The 26,109-nt window shown below is 37.3% G+C and overlaps 1 protein-coding gene and 1 pseudogene across 5 annotated transcripts in view; one reads left to right on the forward strand and one right to left on the reverse strand.

Annotated features, from left to right (window-relative positions):
• The window catches only part of YES1 (YES proto-oncogene 1, Src family tyrosine kinase), a 73,377-nt gene extending 47,548 nt beyond the window's left edge, over nucleotides 1–25,829 (reverse strand). The window contains exon 1 of one of the 5 annotated variants that reach the window (XM_074340257.1): nucleotides 25,810–25,829. The gene's annotated coding sequence lies outside the window, so the exon portion shown is untranslated. Of the gene's footprint in view, nucleotides 1–24,990; nucleotides 25,475–25,543; nucleotides 25,745–25,809 lie in introns of those variants that run through there. The other 4 variants (XM_019741267.2, XM_019741265.2, XM_074340256.1 and 1 more) reach the window with 4 other exon arrangements.
• On the forward strand, nucleotides 11,417–11,532 carry LOC141567069 (U6 spliceosomal RNA; annotated as a pseudogene).
• Nucleotides 25,830–26,109: the final 280 nt, after the last annotated feature.

Genomic DNA, 26,109 nt, shown 5'->3' on the forward strand with positions numbered 1-26,109 from the left:
TTATCTTCTGAATTGTTGATTTGATCCTCTGCTTCATCTAATCTACTGTTGATTCTCTCTAATGTATTCATTTCAGTTATTGTATTCTTTCTGACTGGTTCCTTTCTGTTTTCTATCTCTTCTTATGTTTCCTATCACTTTACTGCAGTTCTCCCTGAGATCACTGAGCATCCTTGTAACTAGTGTGCTGAACTCTGTGTCTGGTAAATTGTTTGCCTCCATTATGTTCAGTTATTTTTCTGCCGTCCCACATTCTGGTACTTTGGGACGTGTTTATTTTGTCTCCCCATTTTGGCTTCCTCCCTGTGTTTATTTCTATGTATTAAGTAGGACTGCTATGCCTCCTGGTCTTAGTAGAGTGGTCTTCTATAGTAGGTGTTCTATGGGGCCCAGTGCTGCAGTCCCCCTGGTCACCAGAGCCGGGTGCTCCAGGTGTGTTTGTCCATTGTGTGGGTGTGTGCCCTCCTACTGTAGTTGAGCCTTGGTTGCTGTTTGCACGTCAATGTGAGGGATTCACCCTCAAGCTGATTGGTTGTGAGGACTGGCCCTGACTACAGTGGAGGAGCTGCTGTGCAGGGGGCTGACCCTACTGGTCAGAATTTGCTTTAGCAGGGTCCTGGTGCCTGCCTAATCTGCCCTTTCAGTGTGTTGCCCTTGGAGGTGGCCAGGTGATGCTCCAGCTTGATTTGAAGCGAGATTCTAGGCATGCCAGTTCCCAGGGCCTCCTAGGAGGGGCCCTACCACAGGCCTAGTTGAGCCACAGCCTGTGCTCTGCCTGAGGCCACATGGCATGAGCCATAAAGCAACCCACAGATTGGACACCACTGTGCTGGGCTTGGAGGTGCCTCAAAAGGCCCAGCCACAAACCAACATCGGCTTTGATTACTGCCGAACTTAGGGCTGCTGAGTAAGAGTTATGGAACACGCCAAAGCCAGATAATGCTTGTCTGGGTTTTGCGAACCTTTGAGAGATTTTTAGGAAAGTCTGCAGCATGAGCCAGGACAGGCTGTTTGTATGGAAAAGCCACTGGAAGTGAGTTGGGTGTGCCAAAAGTTCTAGGGGCAGGATCTCTGGCAATCACCTCAGGCAGGGCAAATGAAGTGTTAGCCAGGTTGATGGAGACTCAGATGTGGTGGCCTGCATTTGCATGCTGGGTGGGGGAGGGCTCAACAAAGAAACAATGGCTTCCGCCAGCTCCTCCATCTGGAAAAAGCTGACCCTCCAGCTGTCACCCTGAAGACAGACAACTCAATTCTTCTCCATTATGTCTCTGGTGCCTTTTGAGCTGCTGCCCCAGCGCTAGAGCTCAGAGTGAGTGAGTCTGTCAGTGAGTTCATGTGAGGGCCCCTTAAGAGGAGCACCTGCAACTCCAGCTGCCCTCATCTCACTCAGCTGCAATCTCCACTAATTTCCACAGCCAGAAGTTATAGGGACTTCTCTCCCTGGCACTGGAACCCTGGGCTGGAAAGCCTGGTGTGGGGCTGGGATCCCTCACTTATCTGCAGTTAAGATATTCCTCCCAATTTTTAATGGTCACATAAGGGTGTGGGACCAGCCCATTCCGCGTCTTCTCCACTCCTACCAGTCTCGAGGTGGCTTCTTCTGTATGTCCTTAGTTGTAGGGCTTCAGTTCAGCTAGAGTTCAGGTGGTTCTCAGTGATGGTTGTTCTGTAGTTTCATTGTAATTTTGACGTGGTCGTGAGAGGAGGTAAGCGAAGTATTTACCTACTCCATTATCTTGACCAGAAATCCTTCAGATTAGTTTTTTAATATCTACTCAATATTCCCACATGGATGTCTAAAAGCAGTAAATTACTGCAATAGCCTGAATGGTCTCCCTTGTTCCTGCATTTACACCCTTTACAGGCTTTTCTCAAAGTATCAGAGTTATCCTTTTAAAACATAAATCATTTCACATCACTCCTCTGCTAGAATTTTCCCAAAGACTTCATATTACACTTACAGTAAAAAACCAAAGTTCTCACAATTCCCTTTAGGATCCTACTATGTAGCCCCCATTACTTCTCTAACCTCATCTCCTACTACTCTGCCCTTACTTGCCCCTATTCTGGAACATGGCCTTATTATCCTTCAGACAGGCCAAGCATATGCCCATCTCTGGCCACTGAGTCTTCCTCTCTCTGCCTGTAAAGTTCTTCTGTCAGATACCTGAACGGCTCATCCCCTCAGCTTCTTTAAGTCTTTGTGCTACTATAGCACCTTCTCAAGGAGACCTTCCGTGACCACCCTACGCAAAGCAGCAGGACAGCATTCCTAGAGCACTGCCTATTCCCCTTTAATCTGCTGTATTTTTCTTCATACATTTTTTCACTATGCAAAACATGAGGGTTGAGAGCACAGACTGTTTTGTGATTTGTTTACTGGATGTACAGCATAGTGGTTAAGAACACAGACGTTAGAGACAACATCTGGGTTCAAAGTCTGAGTCTACCACTTAGTAACTAGGTGAGCTTTGTCAACTTACTCAACCTCTTCTTTGTGGCTGTTTCCTCACCTGTAAAATGCTAATAATGAAAGTAAGGCTAAAGAATTTTTGTGAGGATTAAATGAGAATATATGTAACGCATCTACAGTGTCTGACATACACTAATGTCTGCTCTGATGGTGATGACTTTGATAATGCTGTCTCTCTTTTCCAGAATGTAAGAATGGGCAAATTATATTTTCCAACTTTATTAAGTATAACGTATAGGCATATATTATGTTATATAAGATCCAGTCTTATAGTAAAATCAGACCGGTCTTATATTGATTTTTGCTCCAAAAGACACATTAGAGATGATTGTGCAACTAGGTCTTATTTTTGGGGAAACATGGTAGTTCAGTGTTGAAGTATAACATGAAAGAATAAGAAGGGGAAAGATGACGCCATAATAGATAGCAACAGGGAAAGAATCTTATACCGTGTTTCCCCCAAAATAAGACCGGGTCTTATGTTTTGCTCCAAAAGACGCATTAGGGCTTATTATTCAGGGGATGCCATCCTGAAAAAGCATACTATGGCTTATTTTCCGGTTAGGTCTTATTTTCGGGGAAACACGGTATCTCCTCTACTTAACACAAATTGCTTTAGATATATGGGCATCCATTTAATTTTTGTTGGAAGAATAACTCACTGAATTGTAACTTGATTCTGACTAATTCTTTCCAACAACCTGCTTAATATTTGTCCCCAAAGGGCCGAGCATATCAAAGAGTTCTAGAAATACTTGTAGGTTTTCCAACCATTTCCTAAATTATCGATTCCTTAAATCAAATAAAAGTTTTTCAACTTTACATCACATGGCCATTTCAGAATTACCCTATAGTGTATCATAACCTGCTTCTAATAGTACATTTAGAAGAGCTGGAACAAATCTGAAATAATTTTTTAAGAGCACTGGGCTCAATCATTAACAGATAACACTTGACACTGTATTGTGTGTTAAAGGTCTTTTGTTTTAAAAAATATTTTACACTTTGATGGTGCTTTGTTTCCAACATATTTATTATTTGATTTGATCCCATAATAATCCTAGTATGCTAGCAGGAAAAGAGTAGGGATAATCTCTACATATTATACATATTTAAAGAACCTGAAGCCTGGGGAGGTTAAGTCACTTGCTCAAGGAGATGAAGTTAAAAATGAGCACAACTAGGGAACTGAGTCTTCTGAGGTCTATGCTGCATCATTCCCATCACCCTACACAGCCTCTAGAGAAGCCCTGTATAAGATTTCCTGTTCTTTGATAAGTCATTAAATATTAGCCCTTCAGAGTATGTTACATTACTGGCACTTGGCTTCACTGTTCCACCTAGAACATAAATCCAACTGAAAATGTGGATCCTGTTCCTTTCCATGCTGACCATGTTGCCTAATCAGTCGTTTGTGATTCAAAATTCTCATGATTTAACATACTTTTGAACTCTTAAAAAAAAACATTTAAATGTACATTATTTCTATAAACCAACTCTAGCAAGCTAACTAATTGTACCACTATTTGTTGTATCCAACAGGGGAACAAAGGCCCTAATTTGGAATTTTGCCCAGATGGTTCCAATTTATAACTACAAGTTTTAAATCTTTCAGAAATTCTGGAGAAGTAAATTTATAGACTTCATTTCATAAAATACAAAACGATCAATCTACATAGGTCATGGTGCTCTATAGGCCATAAACTTAGCCAATGGTTTTTCTCTAACTTTCATTTTTAAGTCCCCTCCCTTTCGCATAGAGCACAAAGGATAGGCAGGATCAAGAAAGAATAGAAAACAGAGCAGAGAGGAGGAAACAGCAGACTACTAAAGGGCGTGCACTTTGTCTTGTAAAAGCAAACAAAGAACTTAATTTTCCAAGAGTCAAAGAAGAATAGAAAATGTGAGCAATGGAAAACTGAGCTTTCAGGGCTCACTGATTGTAATTTTCTACCATCTCTTTCTTTCTTTCTTTCTTTCTTTCTCTCTCTCTCTCTCTCTCTCTTTCTTTTTCTTTCTTTCTTTTTTTTTTTTTGCATTTTAGATATACAAGCAATTGACCTTAAAGAAAAAGTAAGCCAACTCATTCTGAATTCCTGGTGGTTCCTCATGGTCTCATGGTTTCTTCGGTGAAATCTGGCATAGAATCAGCCATATGAAAAAGGATCTAATATAAAGAATATGTAAAGAATACTTAAAATGTATTGTTAGAAGTTATCATAAAAAATAATCACTTACAAACCCCAAGATTAAAAAAAAGAAATTAACATAGAACAGCTGAATTATGAAGATCCCAGGTAAAAGTTAATTTTGGCCACTTTAGGCAGTTATTAAAGTTTGTTGGTAGAAAGGCACTTATAAAATAGTTATTAGGCATCAATCCCTCTACAAATTCAATCAACTCTTGAAAAAAATAAACTGATTTTATACCTATTTAAAAAAATTTTATCCTCTCAGACTTTCACAATTTACCTATTGTCCTTTATCAAGATTTTTGACCAGCAAATCACAGTAAACAATTAGATACTTTCAAGTCCTTAGGTCAACTAAACGCTCCTCTGACACTGTATGGATTCTTCTTTAGTTGTAGTTTTAAACCTTAAAAATATACAGGCAATTATTTCTATAATAATGTACATATATGTCCCTTCTGTTTTTATCTCTTTAACACTAAACAGAAGAAATAATATATATACACATTTTTAGAAACATCAGTTTATAAAATTGACACACAACTCTTTGACTTTCCCCAAATTCCTGGGGTATTTATTTCCACCATGCTTTTGCTGTAACAATATCCTGAGTTTCAATATACGTCTTAGTCAATAGATATTGAACTTAAAAAGTTTAATTCGTATATAGTCAAATACACAACTCTGAAAATTAAATTAGTGCAGAATATCTGGAGAGAGGGAGTTTTTGGCAATAGGAGCAACAAGCAAGCAATAATCCGGTGTATTGGAAAAACCAAAATGAGTCACATGATGGGGAGCATGGCTGGAGATGACTTTAGGGAAGCAAGGCAAGAACTAAATCAGTTTAATCCGTTACAGCTCTCAGAGGTTAGGAACCTTTTTGATTTCTGATACCTTTTGAAGCAAGTACTGCATTGTTAAACCACTAGCCTCTTCTCAGGAATTACAGAAGCTGTATCCTCACCTCTCATACTCAAGCTACTATTTCTAGTAATAGGAATAATAAACAAGTTTTTAAAAATAAGTTCAGATTAGTATCCAAGAATTGTAACTTGTGCATATTATGTATGTTCAAAATCACTTTCTTTTTCCGTTATAAAAAACTTAATTATGAAATAATTTTAGATATACAAGAGTTACAACCACTTTCTTTTAAAACACTGTTCTTTTTAGCTTATGTTGCTACCTAATATCCTTTCTCAAGCAAAATGTTGTATTACTACATGAAATAGTTTATTTTGGTTTTGTTAGAATTTAATAGTTTTTAAATGCTTGTTTCAAAATTTTAATTGCCAAATACATTTTTAAAGTATTTTTAATTTTTAATGTTAGGAAAATTCTGTCCTGTCATCAATAATTAAAAAAAAAAAGCAAAAAGCTATGGTTTTGCCATTCATTAGGTACTTAAATGTTTATTATTCAATTATCTTAGCTTTTGTTTCATTTAAAATCAATGCCAATATAATTCTCTGGATATTTACTATGTAAAAAGATGTATTAAATACCAATTTTGCCTTTAAATAGGCCTGTTTTTTCCTTCTAAAAATAGAAGTCTACAGAATAATGGTAATTACACAATAGAATGGCAAAGACAAGAAATACTTTCTAGCAATATGTTGGAAGAGAACATGATTTTACTTTTTACATTAACGGAAAAAGTCTCGCAGATTAGATTTTCTAAAATATCAATTTAATAGACATTTACAGGCATTCTCTTCCAGAAACATAATGGGTGAAGATAAAAGATTAGTTCTCATATTTTCAAAATATCCACTCACTATGGGAGATTCTTTTAGCTGGTGCAGCTATCCACCAGGCATCCACTGGAATCTAGGGATCTCAAATTTAACCACATCCAAAAGGGAACATGTCATCTTTCCCATCAAAACCTACCCTTCCTTCTCTGTCACCCGTGCCTCAGTGAAAAGTACAATGCTCTCCATCTACCTGGCTTTGCTGCCTTAGTCAGAAATCTGAGTCATTTTTAACTCATACCCCTCCCATGCCCCATACATTCAATCAGTCACCAAGACCTGATTAGACTACCCTGTAATCTCCAAAACTCTTCCACTTCTCCCTCAACGAATTACTACTTCCTTTGGCTACTATTCATTTATTGTCTGGATTACTGAAAAAGTTTTAACTGACCTCTATGCCTCTGTTGTTAGTTTCTCCTGTCTTTTCTTGCTGTACTGTGAAGAATGAGTTTTCTAAAAAGATAATCTGTTTTAAGAGTCTTCAATGGCCCGGCCTTCTTGCTCCCAATATGAAGTTCAACTCTTCAATATGAAATAGAAAGCCCCGCATGATTTGCTTTATTTCCCTCTCTTGGATCATCACTTTCCATTCATCTTGCATTCTATGCCCCCCTGCATAATGAATTTCTTTTAGATCCTCAAATGCACCATGTTCTTTTCATAGTTAGCCTAGAAGACATTCTGTAATATTCACTACTATAAGAATGTCATTAATAAATCGTCATTATCATGATTTCGTATTTGCAAATTAGCCTGCCTGCTAAGATTTATTTGTAACCTAAATCAATGCTCATGGCACTTTTTTAATTTTTAAAAATTTATTTTTCAATTACTATTAACATACAATATTCTATATTGTATTAGTTTCAGGTGTGTACAAAACAACGTAGTGATTAGACATTTATATACCTCAAAAAGTGATAACCCCAATAAATCTATTACCCATCTGACATCGTACATAGTTATTACATTATTGACTATATTCCCTATGCTGTATTTTACATCTCCATGACTATTTTTCAAGTATAGTTGACATTCAGTATTATTTTATATTAGTTTCAGGTACTTTTGTGATCACTTGCAGACATGCATAGAGCTGTGAAAAATTTGAGTTGCCAGATCCACACATCCCCAGCTCAGGTCAAACAAGTCTCTGATACTGTAAACAAGTAAGGATTCCTTCCTGCAATCTATCTAGTGCCACTTTTTGTTTGCATTTTTGTGCTTTTTGTTGGTGATGTCACTGTTTAAAATGGTCCCCAGGTGTTAGTGCTGAAATGCTGTCTAGTGTTCCTAGTTCAAGAAGGTTGTGATGTGCCTTTCCGAGAAAATCCATGTTAAATAAGTTTCATTCAGACATGTGTTATAGTGTTGTTTGTGAGTTCAGTGTTAATGAAGCAACAATATATATTAAGTAAGGTGTCTTTAAACAGAAGCACATACAAAACAAGATTATGTACTAGTCAGTTGATGAAAATGTAACCAGAGATTCGTGGGAATCTGACCTTGCATTTTCTCTAGGTGCAATGGTTCAGTATTCACTAACTCAGAGTTCACAGTGACTTTCCAGAATACGACTATCACAAATAATCAGAATCGACGATATATGAATATTTCAATAACGACAGATTTCTATAAGTGAAAAGTTTGCTTTTTAAAAATTATGATACTCTCAAATTTCCCTAATAATGAATTTTAAAGAAAAAAATCTAAACTGTTATACTTTTTAAATGTTTTTAAGTGTAACTTTTATTTTAAAATTATATCCTTAAATGAATAAAGCCCGATTATTTCTATATCACTTTTGCTTTCTAAGTGAATTAAAATTTACTCAAATGAATTGTTATATTATCTTGCCCCAAATAGAAAAGTATTGAATTTGCTAACCAGATATTTAGTTATCAATTACCAAAACAATAATCAATAATATGAACAAACTGAGAACATGTAGTTATGACATTTATATTTTATATATCTAATATTGTACACATTCACTACATTTCAAAATGCTTTTGATAAATAAATGAGTAAAGGAAGTAACTAAACACAAAGTAATATACCAGGAAGTAGTCTGATTAAGCAAGTAGGGTAAAATAACGAATGAACTGAATTAAAATCTGGTAATAAAAATATATTTCTTTAATTAGGTGATAACTACAAAAACAGCAGCTAACATTTACTGAATAATTATAATGATACAGCCACCGTGTTTAGCCCTTACGCAAAATTATCTCATTCAATTCTTAAAATATCCTAAAAAGCAATTACTGTTACTTTTCCTCATTTACAAATGTAGAACCTGCTACACAGAGGGTTAAGTAACATGTCCAAAGTTATACAAGTGAGGCACTTAAAGACTCCACAGAGCTCCAGGGGTTAACCACTGTGTCAAACTGACCATCTTTAAAGTTTCAAGTTGTAGAAATGTGTAATAGCCTGAGGTATCTATTAAAAATGAAGATTCCTGACTCTCAGTCCAACTTTACTGAATTAGAATTTCTGGAGGTAGAACTTAGGAACCTACATTTTAATAGACATCCTAGGTGATAGATAAGCAGCCAAAGTGAAGTTTGAGAGCCACCACTTTTAAGTATATGACCCCTTATTCCTATGCTCAAAGCACAGCTCCTGACTAGATATAACCAGAAAGCATCTTGCCTTCTCCATCTTCTATCTTTGTTCATATTATCAGCTCCTTATATAATGTCCATTTTATTTATCTTTCAAACCCTACTACTCAAATCCCACCTCCACCAACCCTTTCCTGGATGTGCATTTCTCTCTTGATCTGCCATTGAACTTTAAACCTCCAGTACAATATTTCTCTCCAGTTATCTAAAGAGCTAGTATACCTAATTGATAAGCAGGAGAGAACAGAATTTCCTTTTTATCTCCTAAAAAAGCTCAATTAATATTGTGCCTTGTTGAGAGTAGATGTAAATTTTTTTTTAAGAAGTTGAATTAAAGAATTTGAATAACAGATCCTTTTCCTCATCAGTGTTTAGAATTTGACCCAAAAGATAAATATTAGTCAACAAATTGACATATGCATCTGGCTTCTTTAACTAAATGGAGTGGAGACAAAAAGACTAAGTAAAAATAAATTTAATCCATAGTAAATTAACATACATCAGAATAATTTACTAGTTATCTATATCTCCTTTAAGATATGAAGATTTGATAATGTTTATGACTCATGAGTACATAAAGATTTCATGGTACAATCAATACTCTCGTGTCAAAAAGGAAACACGAAATTGTAAAACAACTTTCTACCACATCAATGAGCTACAGAAAAGGCTGTATTGAGAGCAAAATCCATAGCTTTATACACCTATTACTAAAAAGGAAACAATACAAGGGAAAAACAAAAACCAAAGAAACCCAAAAAGTTTTTACTTATAAATCATTTTGAGTTTTTTTCCTGCTATTTCTAATTCATTAATTTTTCTTTTATTTCATTATAATTAAAAAATTCCAATATGATTTAAAAACAAAACTCAATGAAATACATAAATCACAACATTTACTCTTGAGAAACAAAAGGGAGGATACACACTATTAGGTGTGAGAAGAGTGCTGGAACCATTGAGAATGTGAAAAAGACTATAAATGGAAACTTTGTATAACTCTCTGATAATAAAGTTTAAACTAGATGGAAAGGATGACTATTTAGGTAAACACAAATAAAATTAACTTAGTTAAAAGATAGGAGACCTAGATAAATCAATGAGCATGAAAACAGTTTAAATCGTATCAAAACAGCCATCAAAAAAACACTAATGTTATATATTTCACAGGTAAATTATCCAACACAAAAAATAAATTAATCCTGTGCTCATTAATCTCTTCAAAGGCATAGAGGAAAAAGTTTCTTATTTTTTTACTGAGAGCCAAAACCTGACAGAGTTGGTTTGGGGCATCTAAGGAGCCAAGAAGTTAAGGAACAAGGTGTGAGCAAGGCGGTGCTCCTCTGAAGCTCTGGACAGAATCCTTCCTGCCTCTTCCTGGCTTCTGACTTGGGCTGGCAACTCTTGAGGTTCCTTGGCTTGCAGGGACATCAGTCCAATCTCTGCCTGTTGTCACACAGCATTCTCCTCTCATAAAGACCAGTCATATTGAATTAGGGTCCACCTAACTCAATATGACTTCCTCTTAACTTGATTTAGACCCTATTTCCAAATAAGGTCACATTCACAGGTACTGGGGGTTAGAACGTAAACCATTTTGGGGGAACACAATACACAACAACTGTATATTTGATAACTGTATTACAGCAATGTTAAACTTCCTGAATTTGATAACTATTCTTTGGTAGTTTAAGAAAAATGTCCTTGTTTTTAGGAAATACACACTAAAGTACTTCAGGGTACAGAAAAACCGTGTTGCAACTAACTTTCAAGTGGCGGTGGGAGGAAAGGAACACTGATTCACATACGCTCAGGAGGGAATGAAAAATATCAAATGTGGCAAAATATTAACAATTGGTAAATCTGGGTGAAGGGAGATCTAGGCATTCTTTGTACTACTCTTGCAACCTTCTGTAACTTTGAAATTATTTCTAAATACGTTTTTTAAAACCACACAGGAAATAATATCTATGAATAAGCTGAAGAAAAAAATATTCCAAGTCTATATTAAGAAAATAGAACTCTGCAGGCTATAAAGAACCTCAAGAAATGGAAACATACCACTTAATTTTAAACGTTAAGATCCATTATTATGAAGATGTCCACTCTTCCTAAATAAATTTAAATATTATTTAAATCAAAATCACAATAAAGTTCATATGGAAAAGTAAATGCATAGAAATAGTTAAGTAAGTTTTGAAAAAGAAAAATGAGATTTGTCCTATTAGTAATCACAACCTCAAGGTTAAGAGTATAGGCTCTGGAGTCAGGGAGCTGATTACAGTCTTAGCCTGTAACTTGAATAAATGTAACTTCTCAAAGCCTGTAAAAATAAAGATATTAAGAATACCTAACTCAGTGCTAGTTTTGGCACGTAGCACATGTACTAAAGCTGGAATGATACAAGGAAGGTCAGTATGGCCCCTGCACAAGGATGACACGACACCCAAATTCATGAAGTGTTCCAGGTTTATTTTTATAGAAAATCTTTTCATTAAATAAAATGGCTACATGTCAGAACACTTAAGCCAGATTTTCAAAGGAAAAAGAATACCTAACACATAAGGTTTTTGAGAGATGAGTTAGTTACAATATGCTACAGTATTTATCACTGTGACTGGCAGCAGGTAATATTTAATACACATTAGCTGCTGCTCTTTCTATTCTATCATGGTCAAGATCCTCCTCATCACACAGAACCTATGTGATACTGGCATAGGAATAAACAAGTAAATGTATGGAAAAGAGAGCCCAGAAACATGCCTTACAATAGAAGAATCTGTAAATGTTATAAATGGGAAAAGGATAGATTTAATAATTAGTGAAGACAAAATTGGATGCTCATGCCACAAGATATATAAACACAAATTCCACAAAAGCTAAATTATTTGCAATGTAAGACAAAAACCTGTACAAAGAATTTTCAAATGACCATCAACTATGAAAAGTATTCTTAAAACACAAAATCCAGAAATTATAAAAGGAAAATTATTTTTAAGATAAAAATATTAGACAATCACTTTGTGAGGGGTGTGTCTAACTATTACATTGTTTTCTATACCTGTAACTAACAAAAAAAATATTAGATAAAACAAAGACAAGCAGAGATATGAAGACAATTAATATCCATAGTATATGAAGATTCCCTAAAAATCTTTAAGAAAAAGACAAATAACCTAATAGCAATAATGGCAAAGGTTATGAACAAGCAGTTCATCACATAGAAAAGTAGCCTTCAATGAAAAAGCAAACTGACCAGAGGGTAAGGGGGGTAGGGGGTGGGGGAATAAATGAGGCTAAACAGAATCAAACACATGGTGATGGAAGGAGAACTGACTCTAGGTGGAAAACACACAATGTGATATACAGATGATGTAATGCAGAATTGTACTGAAATCTATGTAACTTTACTAACAACTGTCACCCCAAGAAAAAATTTTTTTTAAAAAAAGCAAACTGAAATAACTTTAAGGCATCTTTATTCATATATATAACAAAAATAAAACAATGTTCACTGAGATTATGGGATAAATAGGCATGCTTATATATTCCAGTTCAATCTCCTTTTTTAAAAATCTGAAAATACATAAAAAGAGTTTAGAACCTGTTAATATCCCTGCCTCTGAATATAATAAGATTTAAAAAAAAAAGTCTATCACGTTATTAGATGACTTAATTACAAAGAGGAAAATGAAAGACTTAAAAAAGTAGAAAAGGAATCACTGATCCCTACTCTTAAAAAAGAAAACTAAGCTTATGGGATTCGACTACTCACCCGCAGGAACCACACAGGTGGGTTCATTGATTCAAGAAAGCACGGCTGGACTGTTAAAAATTACCTTTATAACCCTCCAATTGTTTATAAATGATAATTGATTAATAAACTGATATTGAATTTTGTCAGGAATTAAAGGCAACTTTCAGTGTCTGCATTTATTAAAATCCATCTTCTAAGAAATCATTTAATCAGTTTTCTTTCTTCAAGAGGTCTACCTGTCCCCATGATTTCCCTGTTACTGGTGGGGCTCTGAGAATATCAGAAATGTTTTTCAGAACCTTCAGATAGAATTCTTCTAGACCCAGACGCTTAAAATCAATTAAAGCTAGATGCCCTCTTACTAGCTACTATCTAATTTCTTATTCTTTTTTTCTAGCTTTGCTAACTTAAAGAGCATCCTCTCGTACAGAAATTAGGAGATAAAAAAAGAAGACATGCTAGGTGTTCCCTGTTATCTATTATTTCAACTTTCCTAAGTTGTGGATCTGGGGCTGCCATCTTACTTCTAGATGTGACTTTATCTCTAAGAATCATCTATGTTGTCATTAGTTTCTCCTTCTAAGCATCAATCATTCTAAAAATCCTATTCATGCTCTGACAATATCCTAAGAGGTTCTTGACCCTCTCTTCTACTTTGATCTTTATTGCAAGGTCCTCCTTTTGACTTAATTTCTACTCATTTTTAATTCAAAAATAAAAACTAAGCCCCAGTTGGAATGGCTAAGGGAGTGGGGGGGAAGCAGAGGTGTGAGGTGAGATTGGGGGGCCTTAGCTCCATCATAATTTCCACACGCCACTATCCCCACCAAATTGTTTCACATGGCTATTTACTGCCTTTTCTTAATCACTAAAAGTGCTATGTAAATGCAGTTACTACAATCCCCATTCTACTCTGATGTGCTCCGCCACCAAAGTGCTTCCTAAGCTTTTCATATAATAAGTTTGGGGTATTTTTAGACTTTTTATTCCTTTAGGTGGTATACTGCCCATTAGAATCTTAAATCATAAACTCTGGTTTTCTAATGTTTCCTAAACTCTATGACAGGGGTGTCCAAACTTTTTTCAACGGTTTTCACCAAGGGCCATATACGGTAAAATACACAAACAGCCGGGCCACTCACTCGAGGTAAAGTACGTATTGCCTCACCTGGTTTATTTAAGTAAACAAAATATATTTTTGGAATTTGCTGTGGGCCAATTAACAATGGATGGCAGGCCGCAGTTTGGACACCCCTGCTCTAGGACATACAACTCCTTAAAGTCCAGAATTACCTTTCCTGTTACTTTTAATATAAACCCACAATAACATGGTGCCTATCTCCAAAGGTTCTTTCTAGAATTTACATATCACTAACTTTTTCCTATGGGTCCTAATTTAGTTCAAAATAGCAAATACTTTGTTGTTGTTGGTTTTCTGTTTTTTATTATAGTTGAGATACAATATCATACTAGTTTCAGGTACACAACACAATGCTTCCACATACATATACCTTACAAAGTGATCACCACAAGTCTAGTAACCCTTCTGCCACCGTACAGTTATTATGGTATTAGTAGCTATATTCCCTATGCTGTACATTACATCCCTGTGACTTGTTTTATAACTGGAAATTTGTACCTCTTAATCCCCTTCACCTTTTTTGCCCATCCCCTCAAACTCCTCCTCTCTGGCTAAATTACTGCCTTCTCTTAATCACCAAAAGTGCTATGTAAACCATCAGTTTGTTCAGTTGAGCCTTGTTTTGTTTTGCTTGCTCATTTGCTTTGTCCTTCAGATTCCACATGTAAGTGAAACCATATGATCGTCTTTCTCTATCTGATTTATTTCACTTGGCATAAAACCCTCTAGATCCATCGATTTTTCACAAATTGCAAAGTTTCATTCTTTTTATGCCTGAGTAATATTCCATTGTATATACATATACCACATCTTTATCCATTCACCTGTCAATAGACACCTAGGTTGCTTTCATACCTTGGCTATTGTAAATAATGCTGCAATGAACACTGCCATGCATATGTCTTTCTGAATTCGTGTTTTTTATTTCTTTGGTTAAATACCTAGAAGTGGAATTGCTGGGTCATACGCCTGTTCTATTTTGAATTTTTTGAGGAATATCCGTACTGTTTTTGATAGTGGCCGCACCAATTTATAATTGCACCAAGTGTATGAAGGTTCCCTTTATTCCACATTCTCACCAATATTTATTTTGTGTCTTTTTGCTAATAGTCATTCTGACAGGTGTGAGGTGATATCTCACTGTGGTTTTGATTTGCATTTCCCTGATGATTAATGATGTTGAACTTCTTTTTATGAGTCCATTGGCCAGTTATATCTTCTTTAGAGAAATATATACGCATGTAAAATAGCACATATCCTTATAGCTTCCTTCACTACCATGTTTCCCCAAAAATAAGACTTAACCAGAAAATAAGCCCTAGCATGATTTTTCAGGATGACATCCCCTGAACATAAGCCCTAATGCGTCTTTTGGAGTAAAACTTAACATAAGACCCGGTCTTATTTTCAGGGAAACACGGCACCTAAAACATGAAATTAAATTTTTCCAGATTCTCTGCTTATATTTAAAAAAAAAAAACACACTTCCAAAAGGGGTTGCAATTTTTTACATTTTCCATCATAACTAGTTTACTTATGTACTAGTATTCTTGCCTTAAATTAAGAAGATACCATCTATGTCCACACCTTTCAAATAAATATTCTAAACATGTTTATACAACCAAATAGTGTATTTCTATATAGATGTCTAACTTGTTTAACTATTGGTTTACTTCCTTTCCCCTTATGTGGCAGAAACAGCTGCTACCTTCCCACAAAAATTCATCTTCCCCTCTTATGGTTGTCACTGGTAGGTAGCTGCCCTGCCAAGGACTACTTTTTCCGGCTCTACTTACAACCAGACATATGCATGTGACTTGCTTACATCAATGTAATGTAAGGACTATTAACATGTGTCAGAGTTTTTAAGAAGCATGGTTGCTGGATATATTTAGAAAATAAGATATAAAGGAAAGGAACCCACTTACTGTAAGTACATATTTTTGTTACTGCTCTTTAACATTTACAAGTCACTGCCAAGTCAAACCTCAGTATCTCCATCAGATTGAAGTAGAAAGTTTATTTGAATTCACTCTGAGTGTTAATGCCACTAGTTCAGCAATAGGCCCGCCGCTCCAAGAAGCCTTGAGGAACAAGCATCAGCAGCTAATGCATGAGTTTTTAGTGAGGAGCTAGCTATTTGCTGCCATTCCTTTCTCCTATGCCCATGGTAGGCAAAAACTGCCAGCAGACAGACTGGTGCACTTTCCTATACTTAAAAATATTTAATAATTGTCTACTATGTGCTATTGTTCTAGATGCTTGGAATAACTTCTGTAACCAAAACAAAGATCCTTACTCTCATGGAACTTACATTCTAGTGGCAGCCACTCCTATCATTTAGACTTGGCACAAGAGCTTAACACCTATCTGCCAACCCTTATGCAGACTTAATACACATGGGCAATGATGGAACTGTTGGAGTGATGTGTGAAGGAGTTATACTGTAGATATTGCATAGGAAATAATAATGCTACAACATCAAGTTAGTGTTCCCACCAGAAAATAATGCTCCAGCTTATTAGAAAGGACAAAGGGTGCACTCTTACATACAACTGAAAAAATAAAAGGAAGCCAAAGAAAAAAAGGCTTCTAAGGTGGTGAAGGAAATCATTGTCAATGGAATGTGACATAGTGGCAAGAGCAGCAAACAAAATTTCCATTTGGAGCTTTAGATGAGACTCTTCATCCTGAGAGAGAAAAATTCATGTAACAATAAGATTTATAGGAACAAGCCAGTATGGAAGAATACCACTGTTTCCTCGAGAAGGAAGTGAAGTTTTGAATGGTTGATGAAGCTGTACCAAGGGGTACGAAATTCCATCCTACTGACAGGTAAAATTAGTAAGTGTGCTCTCTTTCTTCAGCATTTGTCTAAAATGTAATGGAGAGTCATTTAGACAATGCAGACCTTCCCTCTATTTCTACTAACTCATCTAGGAACAAATGATATAATTAGTAGATATGAAGACAATATTGTACAGAAGTTTGAGCCAGCCTTTGAGTCAGAAGACTAGATGTGTGCGTGGGGGGGGGGAGGAGGGGGAGAGGGGGAGAGGGAGAGAGAGGGAGAGAGAGGGAGAGAGAGAGAGAGAGAGAGAGAGAGAGGCAGGAAGTGAGGGAGGAGGAGGGAGAGAGAGGGGTTGACTACATAAATACAGACTACGTATGTACTTTACAAACCCAAACTTACAAAAGGCCAGCATTTACTACAGTTTAGTGTAATAACCCATCTTTTGCATGCTTTCTTGTTCTTTTGATGAATTAAATTTAGACAGGAAACAAGAAACCTGATTGGAAAAACACCCGAACACTGTCTCTGTTAACCTGGGGCTAACATCTTACTTTATAAAGAGATAAGGAATGTTTTGAAATTAGTATATCAATTTTCCATTACAAACCCAAACCTACAAAAGGAAAGCATTTGATACAGTTTAGTTAGTGTAATAACCTTCTTCAGCTCATATAATATCTGACCTTGACATCTATTAAGAAATATGCACCAGAAAGCTACTTCTACAAAAAAAAAAAGTGTAAGTGACTGAAAATTTCTAGCCCCAATACAGATGTACAATTTAAGGGGGAGAAAAAAAAGACAAGAAATCCTCTTTCCATCAATACTTCTTATTCCTAAAGAAGTTGCCTTACAGGGAGCAGGTATGCTGTCAGTTAGCCTCAAATTCAAATTCAGTTCTACCCAAATCACTAGTCATGTGACCTAGCAAATTATATATACTTTCTAATCCTGTTTCTTCGTGTATAATAAATACCTATCTCATCCACGGTTTTTCTGTATATTTTGGAAAGGCATTTCAAAGATTTAAGTTAACTTGATAATGCATATAAATGTGTGGCATAACACTTGTCAGAGAACAGGCTTTCTTCCTTCCTTACCCAATGCCTAAAAGGAGTAAATTAGTGGGAAACAGAAAAAAGGACACAAAAGGGAAAATTACAAATTCCATATTACATCCACTCCTCATTTTCCCAAGCCCTTTTCTACTTTCCTCATTTTTGTTTCTCACTCCCAATCTTTTGAAGCTTTCCCACTCCTCACACTGTTCTATAGGGTTAGGGTGCGAGGCAGGCTTCAGAGTGGGAAAACCTAGGGAGGCTTCTGTGCTTAAAATTCAGCTTAACAGCAACGCCTCGCTGGATGAGTCCTAGCATCTGAATATGAACTCACAACAGAGTGAGTTTTAAGTAGTGAGGAGCTGGGAAGGTGGGGAGAGAGGGTGATTAGCAAGACTATGGGTTCATTCACTATAATCACAGCATCTAGTAAGCTGAATATTTTATCTGTTCAAGAACTCAGCAGATTTAAAAAAGCAAACAAAACCTGAAAATCAATTAGAATACATTTACATTGAAATACTTTTAAACCTGTTAGATTTTTACACATAAACTCTAATGGGCTGCCTATAAATATAACCAAAAAGGCTAACCTTACAGGAAAGACTTTTTCTGGAAAAAGATTTTGATTTTCAAACAAATGATTGGCAAACTTTGGGAACACAATCTACTTACAATTTTTGTTTATTTGTTTTTATCAAATCTATTTTGCAAAGCTTATAAAGCAAACTATTTTCCAATTCCCATGCTTATTCTATTCTAAATATTAACTACATATGTTAAAGGAAAATACCCAGAACAATTCCTCTGCACTTTTGTAAATTAAAAAAGTGAAATGTTTTCATGTTAGTGGCTATTTTCCTGATACAATGTGGCAAAGGTGTCATCCAAATAGTCATGATTACTGTTAACCAACATCACAACTATCTGCTTCAATGAATACATTCTTATTTTTCTAATTTTTACCGCGAAATAAATCTGATTTTTTTTTTAAAGCCTTGCTTTCAAATTTGCCTTCTTATAGTAAAACTTCTATGTAGGTGTTGTGGAGCCTGTGTATATCAGTCACAAATACCTGTAATGAACTAACGTCTAGAAAAACATCAAATGAATTGAATCAGTTTACTTGAGGCTAAATCTATCTGGTACAAAGGGATTTATTAAATTTTCACAGGCATCACAAACTAAAATCATCAAAAACCAGAGAAGTATTGTAATGTATTATCACACTAAAAAGATCTACCAATCTACAAAATTTATAACAGCCTCATAATCATAGCCAGTTCCACCCAATGTGCATTCCTAAAAGGGAGCAGTCATGCTGCAATCATTTTCATAATATCAAAACTAGCATAGTATTTTTCACACCACATGTCCACTTAATGAATGGAATAACACTGCATTTGCTTGAGAAAATTCAATGCCAAGTTTATGGGTCACTTTTTCACTGTAGCTTTTACTTATCTGATATCTATTTTATTTCAAATTCCAGATTCTGAAATATTTTCTTAAATTTTTATCAGTATAAAAACTTCAACTGGGGCGACCGGTTGACTCAGTGGTTGGAGCACAGTGCTCATAACACCAACGTCACCGGTTCGATTCCCACATGGGCCAGTGAGCTGCGCCCTCTACAACTAGATTGAAAACAACTTGACATGGAGCTAATGGTTCCTGGAAAAACACACTGTTCCCCAATATTCCCCAACAAAAATTAAAAACAAACAAAAAAAACCCTTCAACTATAGTAGAACCACACATTTATTTATATAAGGATAAAAGAGTATTAGAAACCAATTGGCCTAACTACCTCTTGTTTCAAACGGTGAAACTGAGGCCTAGGGATTTTACTGAATTGACTAAGGCCACATAGTTCTTCTGTGTCAGAAGTGAAATTAAAATATAGATGGTCTTCTACCATTTAGTCTTTTCCTTATTACACCACATTGCCTTCTCTGCTTCTTTTCAAATGCCTGTTATTATTTTAAAAGTAGCCTTATCTGTAAAATACTAATTGCATCAGACTAAAAGTTAGAAATCAATAAACTTGCTATGGAACAATTATAAGTATCAATACGCAGCAAAAGCCACCAACTTTCTCCACCCCACCTCAATTTCTACTTAATGCTAAAAAACTGAAAATTATGTTTAAAAATTAAGTAAGTGACTAGCCTCTGTAATTAATTTTAGGAAACCTAGAGTTTACATATTGCTAGGAACAGAGGCTGAATGAAACCAGACAATCTTTAAGTTTCAGCGGCCAGGCCTTTCCTCAGTACTTCCTGTCTCCAACCCCCACCCCCAATAACCAGCAGACATATCCTATGAACTATGCATTCTTTTACACACATTACGTCAAGAAAATCAGGACTTCTTTTTCTTTGGAATATATGAACATGAGTCATAATTATAATACTGTCAGTAGTAACATGAGAGGATACCAAATGTATTTTAGAATATAGAAAGCATGGGCTTTCTATATTCACTAAAATAGTAAAAACGTTAAAAAAAATAAACTATTAAAGACTAGTGTAACCTCAACTACAGAGAGTTTCCTGTTCACGTTAGAAATATCAAAATTACCTTCAAATTCACAGTTGCAGGTGTTTAAACAGTTTTATAAAATCATTTTCTAGAACAAAACTTTGAGAGTAAAACAAAAAGTCTAAAAAATTTGTTTTAACATTAGCTTATGAAAAAGCACTAAGCTAGTTTTAGAAAATTTTGGTAGAGGTGTTGTGTTTGGAAGAAGTCTGTTATCCATAAAATCATATATATGCAGAGCCATGTGCTTATATACAATTCAAAAGTTATGAGGCATTTATTCTACTAGGGACTGTTCGCAAAGATTCATGTAAAAGAGTTCCTTGCCACTGTGAACACTAGATCAAGTATATCATAGTCATTGAAAGACATAATTATAATGCAAGGAGAAATGTGCTCTTAATTAGAGTTCTGTGGGAGCAGAAAGAGGGAGTCAATACACCAATGTCTTGCTAAGTATGTGCTATAATGACTGTGTACCCGTTAATGTTCAAGAGTACAGTCTTCCATACGTCTCCCTTCCTTCTCATCATACAAGTTTGAGTGCTCCTTCTCCCAATATGCTCTATACCCCATCCACAATTAGGCAAACCCTGAACCACCAAGTTTCAAAGCCAGGATTAGTAAAAGGAATTGTCTCTGTAGATTTTCCAACAGTAGTGGTAAAAGAGAGGACAAGATGCTGTGCTCTTTGCTCGGCATGTTTATAAACAGCAACATTTCAGCAGCAGCAAAAATTGCTTGTGGCATCTTCCAGTCTGGGGCTTGCCATATTTAGATGATACTGTATCTATGTTTATTGATGTACATCTTTTCTCACACCCCAGGAATAAAGGAAGAACAGGAAAAAGAATCTAGCGTTCTTACTTGCAAAATTCAGACAGCCACAGAGGACGTGCCATATGCAGCAGTTCTAGAAATGATCCCTCTTGAAGGTCTCCCATTTCCTGAGATAAAGTAGGGATTCCAAACAACTTGCTTGCTTATAAGCTCTCCTGCCACCCCCAAACAACAGTAAGAGCAGCAGCATTTCTAAAAGACATAGCTTAAAGCAGCATGGAGTAGATGCTATATGCTTCAGGGAACCTGCAGTAACATACTCGTACGAGATACACTCAAACAAGGAAAACCAAAGGGCATTGCTATCCAGTGCACAGAGGCTTATGACTCAGTCCCAAAGTACCTCATTGGTGCCTTATCTTGTACTCTGTTTCCTGGAGTGAGATTCAAGGTCCGAAAGCGTAACACCAGGTAAAGCCAATCCAAACTGGGCTATGTTGCTATCAAACCTGCTAATTCCAAGACAACAGTAGTGCTGCTGCAGCCAAGGATTCCTCGGCATACAGACATGTTAAAATGATACTGGCAGCAGGGCCGGCTCTTCCCTCTCACCCTCTGCTGTTACTATAGCTCCTTTTGCTAAATCTGCCTCTGAGTTTAGACAGGAGCTGGATGGTTCATAATCACCCAGCAGCTGCAGCTGAGCAATACTCAGCCTAATTGTGGCACTGGAGCAGCTGAGAGGAGAAAAGCGATGATACATACCCTGCCACAGCCACACACAAACTGCCGTACACACTACCAATAAGATACCAAGATACTTTAATAGGAACAGATTATTTCCTTTAAAGAAAGGCAGTTTTACTTCACTAGAGGAACTTGTCTTTGTATTACAGACCTGTTTGAATCTGAACTGAAGGTGACCTAAGCCATGTTGGGTTCTGAACAATGGAAGATCTTAACTAAAACTTCCTGTAAATATTCACATTATAAAGCCAGTACCACAAACATCACCTTTATAACATGATTGAAAGTTCCTGTGATATAAGAATTTAGCAAAGATGTGATCTCTTCAACTCTACATTACAAAAATGCAAAGCAACTAAAACAGCAAGCCATTACATAAAGCAAGTTAAGTAGCATAATGCAATGATTCTCAGCATTTTCTAAACTCCTATGCCATATTGTCATTTGCTCTTTTTTGAAACAAAACACTCTCATTTTACGACACATCTTCATAAAACTTAAGTAAACAAAAACTTATTTTATGCGGAGAATTTCATTACCTCCTTAATAATATCAAAAGTAAGGCTGAAATTACTGATCTAAAGAATTACTGGTCCAGAAAATTGAAAATGGATAAAAGTCAAGACTTACTACTCTGGTGACATAGTTAATTTTGAGTTTTAACTGTCATGTTACATAATTTTCTCAAAAAAATAGGGTATATTTTATACTTGATGACAGAACAATATCCATTACTTTAATAAACCTTTTGATTACCTTTTTGTCACTTACCATATAGAAGCTAAAGAGGAATTAAAGTTAGTAAAACCTGCTGTCTTCCCTCAAAATATTAACATTAACAATGTTATTTATATGTCAAAATAGTTACATACACTAGCTGTTATATGATAATTATGATATAGTAATACTAATCCTGTTTGCAAAGGACAGCCCAGGCAGTGTTCTAAAGTCAGTCACCAAATATTAAGTTCTTTATCCAAGCACCTTACATAGTACATTAAACACAAGCTTCTTTAAAAAAGAAAAAAAAAGTTTTATGTAAACTAAAACACAGATACACAAAAGCACACAGAACAAATGTATGGCTTAATGATTTATACTAAGGCCAACACCCTTGCAACCACCATCAGGTTAAAAGAACTTTGCCACCACTTCAGAAGCCAGATAGATCCCTATCACAACTTCCTCCCTCCTCCCATCTCTTTATTTTTATAGAAAGCACTTCCTTGCAGGTTTGGTTTTTTTTAAATATAGTTTTATCACCCAAGTCCCTACACACCAGAACTTAGTATTGCTCTTTTAAATGTTTTGATATTAGGCTTTTTAGTATAATGCTAATAGGAACTAATAAATGATGCCTATACTGAACACTAGATTGAGATTAAATATATTTATAAAGAAAAATCACATTAATAAACTATTTACTGTCTAAAAAGGTGCAAAGCTGAACTTTGTATAAAGAAATCTTACACCATGGGTTGGTAATATTTCACTTATAGTGAGTCACTGTTACTCTTTTAAAATATTTTTTCCTTAAACATTACATACCTTGAAGATTTGCAAGGACACTGATTTTGCAGCTTGAGAATTTCCTGAATTAAAAAACTACTCAAACCATGTATTAATAATATACTTCAGCCATAAGACAAATTCCATCTATCCCAGGAAGATTAAGTCAAAGCCGTAATTTCACTTTCGGTTGAACAAAAAGGAGTCAAGTTTGTGGTTTATGAAGTCAGCAAAAACATACTGTAAAATTAAAGCTATTATAACATTATGGTGGTTATAGCAGAGACATATTTTAAGAGCCCTTTTATCTTTTATTCTGGAAACATGGATATGAACTGTTTTGTGTTCAGATTCAGATCAAAGGCAACTTTTTTTTTCTTTCAAATTTAGGACCCTATGAATTGTCAACCAGTATTCAAAATCTCCACTGAGGTTTAGCTAAGGTCCAAAAATTAAAATATAATTAAACTTCCTTTTCTAAATGTCAAACGATGGCATGGGTCCTATATATTAGTAAAACAAATGTATGGCTTAATGAAATACAAATTTTTTATAGATACGAAAATCATATATATGAAATGTATGAAAATCATATTTGAGGTATACAAGATCCTTGGCCTCTAAGACAAGACACTCCTTCATTACCTGTCCATTCAAAATGTTTCCTGTCCACTGTGTCCCAAACACTGCACTAGTTAAAACATTAGATTTACCACATACTTGGCCTTAAATGCAGTCACATGTACACGTTTAGTAATATTTTCCTCAATGTGTAACTTAACTTCAGCAATTTAACAAGATGGTTTAAATATACTGAGAACTACCAAGCTACCTTTGACACTGTAATCCTACAATTATAATACACGAATATACTACAATCATATGCAGCACATGTGAAATCATCAATGTGAAAACACACACCAATGTAACATATATACATAACTGGCGTGGACATAAAGTTGTGATTCCACTAGAGACTTCTCATTTCTCTACCTTAATAATTTATAAATTGTTAGAGTGTTATTCCATGCCTTTTTCAATTAATTACGCAGAAAATAATTCAACCAAATCCGAACCAATCCCACTCACTACAATACAAAATCAAAGTAGTTCCTACATCGGACTTGATTTTCGAAGAGCTTCTTAAAACAACGCTGTCCCATAAAGCAAAGCTGGAAGCAATTATCAAGTATAAAAACACATTTTAAAACAAAATTTTCTGTAATACAAGTGGACAGAGAACCGAACCCATTGGGAGGCAGTGGCATAATACTGTAAAAGTGGATGGTGAATGCATATTTCCCAACCCCCAACACAAAACAAAGGAAAACTTGAACATGTTGTGGTTTTCAATCAAACCAAGTGAAGCGTGAGGCTCACCCACTCGTCCCACACACACACCCCGGTCGCTCTCCCCGCACAGCAGACAACCGCCGCAAGTCAACACACTGACCCCCAATCTATGGGACAGAAAGGGAACGCTGCCCTCGCCTTTTACTTCGGGGAACGAGCCAAAATAAACCTCGTCCCCGCCTCGCCAGGTGGCCCACAAGACCTTACGGGCGCGGGTGGGGTGGGGGGGTGTCCCAACGATCCTAGTACCTTAAGTCGGACTTGGGCGGGACCGGGAAGGACTCGACGGGGCGGAGACCGAGTCAGGGGGCGAGCAGGTAGCGCCGGGAAGAAGACACGCCCGCCCGACAAGCCGGGCCGGGGGATGGGAGAACTTTTTCCCCAACTTCCCGACTCGGAGCCGGCGGGGGCGGGGAGCGGCGGCGCCTCCAGGGGCGGGCGGGCGCCTGGGCCTAGCGCTGCCCCGCCGGGGTCGGCCGCCTCCGCTCGCGGTGTGCCGCGGGGTCCGTACCTGCCCTCGAGTCGCGCTCACATGGGTCGCTGCTGCTGCGGCTCGGGGTGGTGGGGGGCGGAGGCGAGGCCCTCAGGGCCCTCTCCCTCCTTCCACCTCCTCGTCCCGGGAGCCCCGCGCCAGCGACGACTGTACAGCCGGCCCCTAACTCGTTACTTCAGGAGGAGGGAATTCCCGGGCTCCCCCACCCCTCGGCCTCACTCCGCACCTCCCCACCGCTTCGCGCCCGCCCTCACTCGTGGCTCCGCCCCTCCACGCGGGGGCGGGGGCGGGGGCGGGGGCTGCGGCTACCTGCGCGCGCTGCCAGCCGGCTCACCGGAACCAGCGCCGCGCCCACCCGGGCTCGAGAGCCCCCAGCTTTCCTGCGCCGGCGCGCGCCGCCCGGGGCTGCGGACCACCCCTGTCGCGGTCCCCCTAGCTCGCAAGTTCGAGGCACTTATCCCGACCCAACATGGCGGCGGGGTCCGGGGCGGATTCCCGAGGCGGCGTAGGCTGAGGGGGCGTGAAGAGAAGGCTCTACTGCACGCGGAGAGCCGGCCCACAGCGCCCCTCCTCACCCTGCGGACCCTGCAGCCGCCGACCCGGCTGCGGCAGGAGATGAAGCTGGGGGCGCAGATTCCGCCCCCTACGCCTTTATCCTTTCCCTTCCACCGGCTCTCTGTAGTGCGGAGGGCTTTGTGGCTTTGTTTGTTTTTGTGGGGGAGGACAGGGTTGAGTTATTTTGGTTGGCTGCTTCTCAGTACTATGCTTCCTCACCCATTGTCGTTGATAGTAAAACCTCAGCCCAGCTGCATGAGCCAGGGGTGCGTTACTAACACCCTCATCACAAGCCTGATAGCCGTCCAAAAACGCTCGCG

Source organism: Rhinolophus sinicus, linkage group LG09 (assembly GCF_036562045.2).
Source record: "Rhinolophus sinicus isolate RSC01 linkage group LG09, ASM3656204v1, whole genome shotgun sequence".
Lineage (NCBI taxonomy): Eukaryota > Metazoa > Chordata > Mammalia > Chiroptera > Rhinolophidae > Rhinolophus > Rhinolophus sinicus.